Raw genomic sequence first — 11811 nt, 5'->3', positions numbered from 1 at the left:
TGCACCGACAGACATTCTATAATACCAGCACCGACAGACAATCTATAATACCAGCACCAACTGACATTCTATAATACCAGCACCAATAGACATTCTATAATACAGCACCGACAGACGTTCTATAATACCAGCACCAACTGACATTCTATAATACCAGCACCGACAGACGTTCTATCAATACCAGCACCAATAGACATTCTATAATACCAGCACCGACAGACATTCTATAATACAAGCACCGACAGATGTTCTATAATACCAGCACCAACTGACATTCTATAATACAAGCACCGACAGACGTTCTATAATACCAGCACCAACTGACATTCTATAATACCAGCACCGACAGACGTTCTATAATACCAGCACCGACAGACATTCTATAATACCAGCACCGACAGACATTCTATAATACCAGCACCAACTGACATTCTATAATACCAGCACCGACAGACATTCTATAATACCAGCACCAATAGACATTCTATAATACCAGCACCGACAGACATTCTACATTACCAGCACCAACTGACATTCTATAATACCAGCACCGACTGACATTCTATAATACCAGCACCAATAGACATTCTACATTACCAGCACCGACAGACATTCTATAATACCAGCACCGACAGACATTCTATAATACCAGCACCGACCGACATTCTATAATACCAGTAACGACTGACATTCTACATTACCAGCACCGACTGACATTCTACATTTACCAGCACCGACAGACATTCTACAATACCAGCACCAACAGAAATTCTACAATACCAGCACCGACAGACATTCTATAATACCAGCACCGACAGACATTCTATAATACCAGCATCCGACAGACATTCTATAATACCAGCACCGACAGACATTCTACAATACCAACACCGACAGACATTCTACAATACCAACACCGACAGACATTCTACAATACCAGCACCGACAGACATTCTATAATACCAGCACCGACAGACATTCTACATTACCAGCACCGACAGACATTCTACAATACCAGCACCGACAGACATTCTACATTACCAGCACCGACAGACATTCTATAATACCAGCACCGACAGACATTCTATAATACCAGCACCGACTGACATTCTATAATACCAGCACTGACAGACATTCTATAATACCAGCACCGACTGACAGTCTATAATACCAACACTAACAGACATTCTATAATACCCATAGACATTGTAAACTGAGGCTGTAAACTATAGTTTAGTATGAAAAGTTTCAGATTGTAGACTAAACGCTTTTCCTGATATAAAACTCAACACAACCTGTTCTTACCGGACAAAGAGAGTCGTGTTTATATTGCTGTATCCTGTGTTGAATGTGATGAAAAGGTTTAAATGTATCACAGAAAGAAATTAAAGGTCTAGTCTAGTGGTGGAGAGGGAGGAAGTTTATAAAGCAGACGTCACAGTTAAAGAGCTGGAGAAATCCAGTTAATGATAAGCAACAGAAAGTGATACTCATACATCTGTGTACCAACCCTGTAAAGGTGCCCATGCACATTTTTACAGTAACTTGAAAGTAAACACCCTGTATACTCAGCTGACTGTTAGAAGCAGATAACGTAGGTTATCTACTGGCAATACTCGTCCGATTGAAAGCATAGAGTGACTCCTGATTACTGACACCTTCTGAGTATCCAAAAAGGTGCTATGTGGACCCCCACTAAAAAACCCCCACCTTCCTTACCTCTGTAGATCCCATTTAAATAATCTTGTTCTGCAAAAATAAATGTTTTTCTTTAGCTGATACTCATCTGGTCCGCTCAGCTCCTCCCATCCAAGGAGGCAAAAGTTTGCCCCCCAGCCATTGCCGCCACCTTGGCCAATCCATCTCATGCAAATATCACACCAAGCCATGCCTTAGTGCGTTTCCTAAGGCTAAATCTGGGTACGCACCTATGCAATTATCGTGCAGATCACATGATTCGCGATCTCTTGGTCAGATATCACATTGGTGTGTACGTTCCCACCATCATGTTTTATCGTGCCAAATGACATTGTATCAGACCATTTGGTTTTCTAAACTTCCTAAAAATCACGGTCAATGATGGAACAATGCCGGGCATGTGGAAGTGTGCACACACTTACGACCAGCAGTGTAGGCAGAGATCTGGACAGAGTCACAATCTTTTCAACAGATGGTTATGAAAGATGAAGATCAATGATCTGAAGGTAAATATCTAATATAGTTTCATCCACGTTAACCTCAGTAACCTATTCACACTCATTCTATCTTCATCCACATATTCTATATCTTTACAGCTAAGACACCAGGGAAGTGTGAGGATTCTATCTAGGAACACTGTGACTATTCCATTTACTTCTAATATTACAGATGTATTTCTAGATCCTCATTTTAAGCGGTTTCTTTCTCTTTCTAATCTACTTTTAAATGCAACTGCATTATTCTAGAAAAATAATAAATAAGGTTTAACAGTTCAAATAACCTAATATTTTCCTTGTAACCATATTTAGAGACATTAAAACTCAAAAACCCTTCAGTCCCTTCTGAAATTATAAGAATGTCATCAGTAGATTGTTTGTATAGCTTTAACCACAGTGATTGTTATAGACATGTGTTTGCTCCCATAAACAACCCATAAACAAATTGGCATAATTGGGAGCAAATATTGGGCTCATTACTGTGCCATATAGTTGTAAGCAAAATTAAATTGAAAAATGATGTGAAATAGTTGTGTTCCAATACAAATTTAATATGATCTATGTGAGGATACCAATCCTTAGCTGAGATTGCAGTTACCCTCTGTGGGAATCAACTCACTCGGATAGACCAAAGTATATCCAAAATAAGGCTTTATTATGAAAGCACAACACCACAAGACGTTCACAAGATACAGGGTAAATGATAGTATGTATCCTCTAGCAGCCTCTTTGCAGTGAGCACTGACAAGTAATAATCTCAGTCTCTTTCAGAGTTCTTCTCTAGATACACAGGGAGTAGAGTCGTCATCATCATCATCATCATCAAATGTCTCAATCCTCCCCCTTACAGCAGTGGTCTCTCAGTGGACACTTTAACTTTTAGACATACAGTCTGTTACCTTGATTATACAATGGAATGGCTTGACTCAATAAGTTATTTGGCAGAATACACTAAACAAAGGATTACAATATAAATTCATGGAATGACACTTCACGTTTCGTGAAAAAAGAAAACATATCTGCAACATTACACAATCTGAGTCTGTGATACATTTTGATACAATAACATTTATATTGAAACATAATAATACATTTCCCAATGCTATTTCAGCCAGTATATTACTGTGGAGGCACATTGAAGTTCACATCTAGAAGTTCTAACCTAATTACCTCTCAGATTACCTGTTAACCTAGCTAATTAACTTGGGCTACCAGCTAGCTATGTCAAGTCACTCAGACATTGTTCTGATTACAAACCAGGTCTATGCCACACCTCATAAAAATGGGCATTTGAGGCAAATGGTAATTACCTTACCTAACATAAGCAAAATGACTTCGGCTGTCCTGTTATTTTCACACAATATGGCAATATTCTTTCTATTTCTAATACATACAATATTGCAGGTAATAACAAGGGCGAAATGTACCTAATAACATGAAAAGCTAATACATATAATACACCGCTGCTCTGGTGTATATACTTAAACTGGGCCAAGGATTAAAAAGTACATTAAACTGTGAAAAACGGGTGATGAATACAAACTTCTCAGTCCAGTAGTACCCCGTTTCGTGACAATTTAGGATAAATGTTACTTAATGTATAATCCTAGTGTGCTATGGAGAGACCATGTGCTATGGAGAGGTGGTGTGCAGTGGAGAGGCAGTGGGCAGTGGTGAGGGAGTGGGCTGTGGAGAGGCAGTGGGCAGTGGAGAGGCAGTGGGCAGTGGAGAGGCAGTGGGCAGGGGAGAGGCCGTGGGCAGGGGAGAGGCCTTATGCAGTGGTGAGATATTGGGCTGTGGAGAGGCTGTATGCAGTGGAGAGGCAGTGGGTTGTGTGCTATGGAATGCTAGTCTGCTATGGAGAGGCCGTGTGCAGTGGTGAGGGAGTGGGCTGTGGAGAGGCCATGGGTTGTGTGCTATGTAGATGCAGTGTGCAATGGAGAGGATGTGTGTAGTGAGCAGGCCGTGGGCTGTGGAGAGGCCATGTGCTCTGTGAGAATGCAGTGAATTATTAATACTGAGGTTGTATAGGGCTGTGTATGATGATGTTATGGGATTGTTCGGGAAGCATATGGGGATAGACTGTGCATATAATATAGATTGTTATGTATGAGAATATGGGAATGGGATACATGTGAGAAAAAATAGTAGACTTTGTGACTGACACATTGTACTTGGAATTTGAAAAGCAGATGTATTAAGTAGATGCATTAATAATACTGCATCTATAGAGCGTATAAGATGTATGGGACAATGGATGAGGAAAACTGAGAATGTAGGGGACTATGGATGAGGAATACTGAGGAGGTATGGGACTATGGATGAGGAATACCGAGGAGGTATGGGATTATGGATGAAGACTACAGAGAAAGTATGGGATTATGGATAAGGAATACTGAGGATGTATTGGACTATGGATGAGGAATACTGAGGAAGTATGGGACTACGAATGAGGAATACGGATGATGTATGGGACTATGGATGAGAAATACTGAGGTGTATGGGACTATGGATGAGGAATACTGAGGATGAATGGGATTATGGATGAGGAAAACTGAGGAAGTATGGGACTATGGATGAGCAATACTGAAGATGTATTGGACTATGGGTGAGGAATACCGAGGATGTATGGGACAATGGCTGAGGAATACTCAGGATGTATTGGACTATGGATGAGGCATACTGAGGATCTATGGAACTATGGATCAGGCATACTGAGGATCTATTGGACTTTGGATGAGGGATACTGGGGAAGTTTGGGACTATAGGTATGTGCGGGAATGACATACTGGCACTTCTTCACAGCCATGGGCAGTGGTAAGTGGGATAGGCGAGGCAGGGTAGTGCCATGCTAGAGAGGCACTCTGCTCCGCCTGCCTCCCCCATATGTCCACCGGTGCTGCATCCGGCGGACAGCGGTGGCTCTCTCCTCCTCCACCCTACAGAGAATGGGGGACAGCGTGGTAAAGGGGAAGAAGTGTGAGAATTAATTTAACGCTATCAAAATTAAAGTCTCTAAACCTTGGAGGGCCCTAGTCGGCCCCTGGCTGTTCATTTCAAGGTGGAAGCTCCATACCAGCACTGATTAATTTCCACTTTCACCACTGTACCAGTAGTATAGCATTAAGCCCTGATTTATGCAATATATAAAAATTTACTTTTTAAAAAAAATAAAAAAAACAACACATATTTGTATTAATGATTATAGTATTATGAGTTATTCATTTATTTGCAAAATCTTTTTTTTTTCTGCAGATAATCATGTGCGTATCCTGCAATCTACCACGTCCGTCTACATACGGAAAGTATAGGCAGAGTGCACTTATACCCTCCCTCAAATAGAAACGCCTCTCGAGATCCACACGAACTTGAACACAACAGACATTACGCTCAAGTTCTGTCCTCTATTCTTAACCGCAACTTGGGTGCAGGTTGCGTAAGAACATTAATCAGGCCAAGCGTGCTCCAGTAAGGCTCCACCCCCTATCTTTTACAGCGTGTGATAGGTGGGGACTATGTGACCCTCAATCAGTGCAACGCACCAAAAATGCCAGCTCTGTGAGTGCTTGAACACCCCAATATTGGTGCTTCCCCTGCCACTAATCATAGAATCTTTCAGTCATATGGGGGGGGGGGGGGGGGGGGAGGGGTAACTTGAGTGCCTCTAAAATCAAATCTATTTAAAAAGTTGGCCCCTGTGTCCGTCACACACTCACCTGTGGCTGTAGATTCATCCAGCATCATTGAACACCTCTCTGCCATCACACACTGTTACCCATGTGATCAGTGTACTTGACCTTTATACACAGAAACCACAACACTGTCCGCACTCATCTCTGTGACATCCTCTATCTGTGTGTTTACCAATTATACGCTTCAGATGTCACCTATCTATATGCTACTTCGTAAATAGTTATATGTGACAGACATATCCATCTTCCAGCCTTTATGGGGCCATAAAAGGCAATTTCCCAGAACCCCCCACAATACTTGGCAAGGGTCACGTGACTTACAGGTACCAGTTGTCCGTGTTAACTCTTCCAGTGACGGCAGCAAATAATTTATTATACACCCCACAGTCTACATAGAACGCACCCAGCGATCTTAGAAACATTGGTTATTGTTGCAGTAGGCTCCATTTATTTATTAGGGCTTATCCCATGATCTATTCATTTTGGGTTTAAGTTTGTTAAATTCTTTCAGAAGCTACCTCTACCCCACTGGTGAGATGTCTAATGGTTCATTTGTTGGGATTAGGAGGAAATGTCCACCACAAAAGAAAAATTAAATGGTATCTATCTCTTTCCATGATCAGAGACACTGTTACTTTGTATTTCTATACTCCTGGCCTGCCCCAACCTGTTTTTTTGCCTTACAAAAGGAATGCAAATACAATACAATAAAGCATCTATATACAAAATCAACCAATGATTTAATATTTTGATACACTGCTCATACACCGGTTAAGTTGCCCACACATGATGCCCTACGGTGGCTGGGGTTACCCTCACAGTTTCTGAGAAGGCCGAAAACCTCACCCATAAACCGATGAAGGTTACCGGATGACCAGATTTACCACCGGACCAGATTTCGATCTATCGGTATGGGGCCACCAGTCATGATGCAATGGTTGGCCAACTTGGTCAAGAATGTTCAGGTAAAGATCATAAAAGATCAGTAGATGGTGTCTCTTTGGTTCTCTTGCTCTCCATTACTTGATTGGCTTTTAGGTCTAGAAAAAAATGAGAATTAGAATATGATTGTAGGATGTCCTCCAGGTGGAGATACTTGACCTCTCGTGTTTGTGGTGGAACACTGCTTCAGCAAGGCTCTGTAGGCTGGGATATGAGCCTACAGAACTTTGTCTCTTGTTTATCAACTACATTCCACTCCATCTGCAGTAGCTGTGAGCAGCCTTTAGGGTCTCTAGTTACTGGACATAGCTGTGACTTTGTTGTATACTGGTACTATGTAATGTATGTCACACCTGAAGACCTGTCTGTAACCGGATTGGGTTGTGTCTCTGGAGCTGGACTGGTGACTACGTGGACAAAGCTGGGTGACCTGATTATGTTCCTCTGAATGTAGTGAATGGACTGGAGCAGATGGTGATTACACTAGCAGAGAAGAGCAAACAGGAACTGGATTGCTGGAACGGACTGCAACCGGAATACTGTAACTGGAATGCTGGAAGAGGATCTCTGTAACTGGAGTGGACCCGGAATGCTAGAACTGGAATGCTGAAAGAGGATCGCTGTAACTGGACTGAAACCAGAATGCTAGAACTGGAATGCTGGAAGAGGATCTCTGTAACTGGAGTGGACCAGGAATGCTGGAACTGGAATGCTGAAAGAGGATCTCTGTAACTGGAGTGGACCAGGAATGCTGGAACTGGAATGCTGGAAGAGGATCTCTGTAACTAGAGTGGACCAGGAATGCTGGAACTGGAATGCTGAAAGAGGATCGCTGTAACTGGACTGAAACCAGAATGCTATAACTGGAATGCTGGAAGTGGATCGCTGTAATCGGACTGGAACCAGATTACTGGAAGTGAATCGCTATAACCGGAATGCAGTAACTGGAATGGAACCAGAGTGCTGGAATCGGACTGGAGCCCGAATGCAGACTGCACTGTCAGAGCTGGATTAATAGCAAGACTGCAAACTGCTGGATATGTCTGAAATACAACATTACACTGGCAACAGGTAAGGGCTCCAGAAAGTCCTTTTATAGTTGTGGTTAATTCCTGATTGGAGACTGCGGTCAGCTGGGCAGAAGCAGCACTCTGAGTTGCTGAGATGGATCAGGTGACTATATCCAAGATGGCAGCTCCCATGAACAGGTTTTGGAGGAAATCTGGAATGGAGGCTGTTATCACCTGATTGGCTTAGAAGAATCATGTGACCAAATCCAAGATGGCTGCATCCACACTCTGATTCTGGAGGGATCTCTGGAGTGGAGACAGACTGGGCAGCATCTTACAGAGAGGTCTGACACCAGCAGAGCCTGAGGACCGCAGGGACAACTTGGAAAGACAGCGAAGAGGTAAGTGACAGAACCTGAGAGCCTGGGGTGTGACAATGTAAATGTATGTGTATTCTCTTGTTTCCTGTGCTACCCTTTAACTTTGGCATCCAAGGCACAAAAGACAAACAAAATCTCTGATTGGGGGAGGGGGGGATTAAACCAGACACCCCAATCTGCTGACACCACACCCATTTTGGGATGAGACCACACCCCTTCTCTGACAGGGTGCGGTGCTTTCACTCAGTGGCAGGCTGGGCAGGGGGAATCTGTCCACGGGCCGGTCCCATACTGGGCTACCTTGGTCTGGGTCACTGGGCCATCTGAATTTTTTTCCTTTAAAATGTTCCTTATAGACTTCTGAGTCCAGTCTTGCCCCCCAAGGCTAAAATGAGCCAGCCAGCTCCTGTATCCAGTCCTTAAAATTGTGATTGTTGTCTAGAATGCAGCTGCCCATACATGATGTCATTTAATTATTATTGTTATTATATAGCACCAATCATATAATGCAGCCATGCACAGAGGATATGCAGTCAGTCACATCAGACCCTGTCCCATTGGAGCTTACAATCTAAATTCCCTAACACACAGCCAATTAACTCATGACCACAGCGCTGTGTGTCAGCAATGCTAACCACTGTGTCACCGCGGCGCTGCCCACATACATTATAGGTCATTCCCGCTCCACAACAAGACTTGGCTTTTGTACTAGCTCAGAATTGGCAGAGATGGGGGTCTTCCCGATCCCCCTGAGTTGTGACTCATAGGCCAATCTGAGGGGGGGTTTACTGGTGCCTGAAACCCCCCCTCCAAGCCTGGGGCACTGTATAATTGAGGTGGCTGGACCCTGCCTCCGCTTCACACGGCTCTGCTTGAAAAGGGAGAGCTGTGTGCACCTAGCAGTAGTGCACGCAGCATTGCCCATGTATATTATGGGGATAGGAAGAGTTGGAGAGCAGCCAAGCACTGTCTAATATTAGGTGGAAAATTAACAAGTTTGGGATCCCGGGAGTGGCAGATTTTTCGCCCCCGTAGTCCTGGTATAATGTTTGTCGTGCAGTGTTGTCTTTAGAATATTTATGGCTTAGTCCTTTTCTGATATAGTTACAAATTATCCCTTGAGCTTTACAAATGGGTATGGAGCAGTCCGCTAATGGAACATTTACCCTGGAAACAAAGTTGCCCTTGGATCGTACTCCTTCCCTTAAGCATTTCGCTATCTATAGAGAGATTTTGGTCACAGAAATCTTAAACAGCAAAAGCAACAGGGACACCCGCAGTTTATACCACTAACAGGTACTAAAAATGAGGAGTAACAAAATCATATGCAAATACCAATTAAATAAATTACAGAGTTCACTCATATTTCATCTTATAGGACACAGTAGAATTGCATTCTGTAATTGGCCTATCGTGTGTTAGCGTTACTGGAAGGACATCGATGGAGTACGAAGGTCCTAAAGTCCGCTTGTTCAGCACTCAATACACTTTATTTATTGCACGTGAGACTTTATATCATTTCATGTTCAGAACTTAACAGGACGGTTTGCGGTAGAGCGACTAGTGTACGATTAATGGAAAAATCAGATTATAACTCGCAGCTATTAACCATTAGTCACATTCTCCATTAAACATTGAGCTGTAAGGTATGATAAGTAATCCTGTGTACATTTCTATGCTTTAACCATTACATAATGCAAGGATTTTAATACACATTGGCAGGTTGGTATGGTCTAGCTCTATACTGCTTCCTGTTGGCCACAAGTGGTAGTGCATTTGTTTTTGTTTTGTTTTTTGTTTTTTTATTGTGTTTAATATCTTACCTGCCACCCAACCTAAAATATTGGTTATCCTTGGTTCAAGTAAAGAGAATCTATGGATAAACGTAAAACAATTATACATGACCAGGGTATCATTAAAGATTAAAACATCACCTGCCAACAGTGAGGGTAGATATTTTGTGAGTCAAACTAATGTTCACGACAATGTGGCCAATCGATTAGCTAGGAATTCAGTGACGTCACTGGTTCCTGGTGAATTTGTAGGCGACATTCTCCTGAGTAAGGTTGGCAGATATCCAACAACGTCCAAATTTACCTAAATTCCCTTGTCCCTCTTTTCTGCACAATAATTCCTCTTTTTGGAGTCTGATTTATAAATGAATATATTATTGGTTCCAAAAAGTGTTTATAGGGCTCCTAATTATACATAGTTATCCATCCCGTATATTATTATTGTTGTGTGGTGCAGTATTTGCAGCTGGGTATAAGTGTAGTGCATGAAAATCGCTCTACAGATTTAGTCTGACATCAGATACATCTGTCCTGAGTTCTAGGTGACCCACTTTTTTAGGGCCAGGTGAGGCTGACAGGAAGGGGGACAGAGGACAAGACGGGAAAATAGGTTAATTCTCTGAGAGAAAATCCAAACAGCAATCAGAACAGAAACAAGGTATTTGGCGTCCGCAGAAACTGAACGGCTTAAATTTGTTGACAGGAAACAATTTCATCGTTATTTTTAGGTTCCAGTCACATTAAAGTGTACCTATGGCAGGGCCGTTGCTGCTGTTAGCCGCTTATAGGCTCTTGCCTGGGGCGGCATAGGTTTGGGGGCACCTAAAACAAACTTGTGAGTGTGAGATGGTGATAGGTGATGAGGTGAAGGTCGTTGGCAGAACGTAGTGGGCGAGTATATCATAACAAGAAATACATGAAGTCACTCGTCCAGTGTTTTTAATGACCCTGTGCCCCGGAGTTGTCTCCTCAGAGCGGAGGAAGACATTTTGTTGACTGAACCAACATTCAGCGTATCTATGCGCCAGCTAAAAATATCTGGTGTCAAATTTTTTCTAGTTTGCCAAATTCAGCAGGAAAAGGGCTAAAAATCTGTCAGTGTTCTTTGCTTCAAAAGGCAAATGGTCACTGCTTCTGTTCGAGTGATACTGTGGCCTAGTGGTTAGCACTTCTGCCTCACAGCACTGGGGGTCATGAGTTCAATTCCTGACCATGGCCTTATCTGTGTGGAGTTTGTATGTTCTCCCCGTGTTTGCTTGGGTTTCCTCCGGCTGCTTTGGTTTACTCCCACACTCCAAAAAAACATACTGGTAGGTTAATTGGCTGCTATCAAAATTGAGCCTAGTCTGTGTGTGTGTGTGTTAAGGAATTTAGACTGTAAGCTCCAATGGGGCAGGGACTGATGTGAGTGAGTTCTCTGTACAGCGCTGCAGAATCAGTGGCGCTATATAAATAGCTGATAATGAGTGATGATAAGCTATATGTATCCTACTACAGAAGAGCTTACATTCATTGTAATGTAACAGTGTCAGCACTTTCTCCACACTCCGCCTGCAGCGATCGGAACTACATCCGTGTGATCTGAATTTATTTTTTCCACATTACTTTATTATATAATATTATATAGGATTTTGACATGTAAGCTTTAATTGCCAGTGAAACGCTAATCACACCCAACTTACTCCACCCTACACGTAGAGCTTGGATAAGAAATAGTTGACAACTGTCCCTAATGTCCAAGATTTAAAGATTTGTCCCTGGAAGTTTTTGTGTCCCTTTTATTGTCCCTGTTTTTTTTT

At 42.5% G+C, this 11811-nt stretch overlaps 1 long non-coding RNA gene across 1 annotated transcript in view; it reads right to left on the bottom strand.

The window, feature by feature from the left end:
• LOC142097303 (uncharacterized) overlaps positions 1 to 1410 on the bottom strand; it is a 13605-nt gene extending 12195 nt beyond the window's left edge. The window contains exon 1 of the long non-coding RNA XR_012678167.1: positions 1306 to 1410. This is a non-coding gene — a long non-coding RNA (uncharacterized LOC142097303). The remainder of the gene's footprint in view (positions 1 to 1305) is intronic.
• Positions 1411 to 11811: the final 10401 nt, after the last annotated feature.

The sequence above is a fragment of the Mixophyes fleayi genome, chromosome 7 (genome assembly GCF_038048845.1).
Source record: "Mixophyes fleayi isolate aMixFle1 chromosome 7, aMixFle1.hap1, whole genome shotgun sequence".
In the NCBI taxonomy this organism is placed as follows: Eukaryota; Metazoa; Chordata; class Amphibia; order Anura; family Limnodynastidae; genus Mixophyes; species Mixophyes fleayi.
The sequence above is the reverse complement of the archived record's forward strand: the minus strand, read 5'-3'. Positions and strand labels throughout refer to the sequence as shown.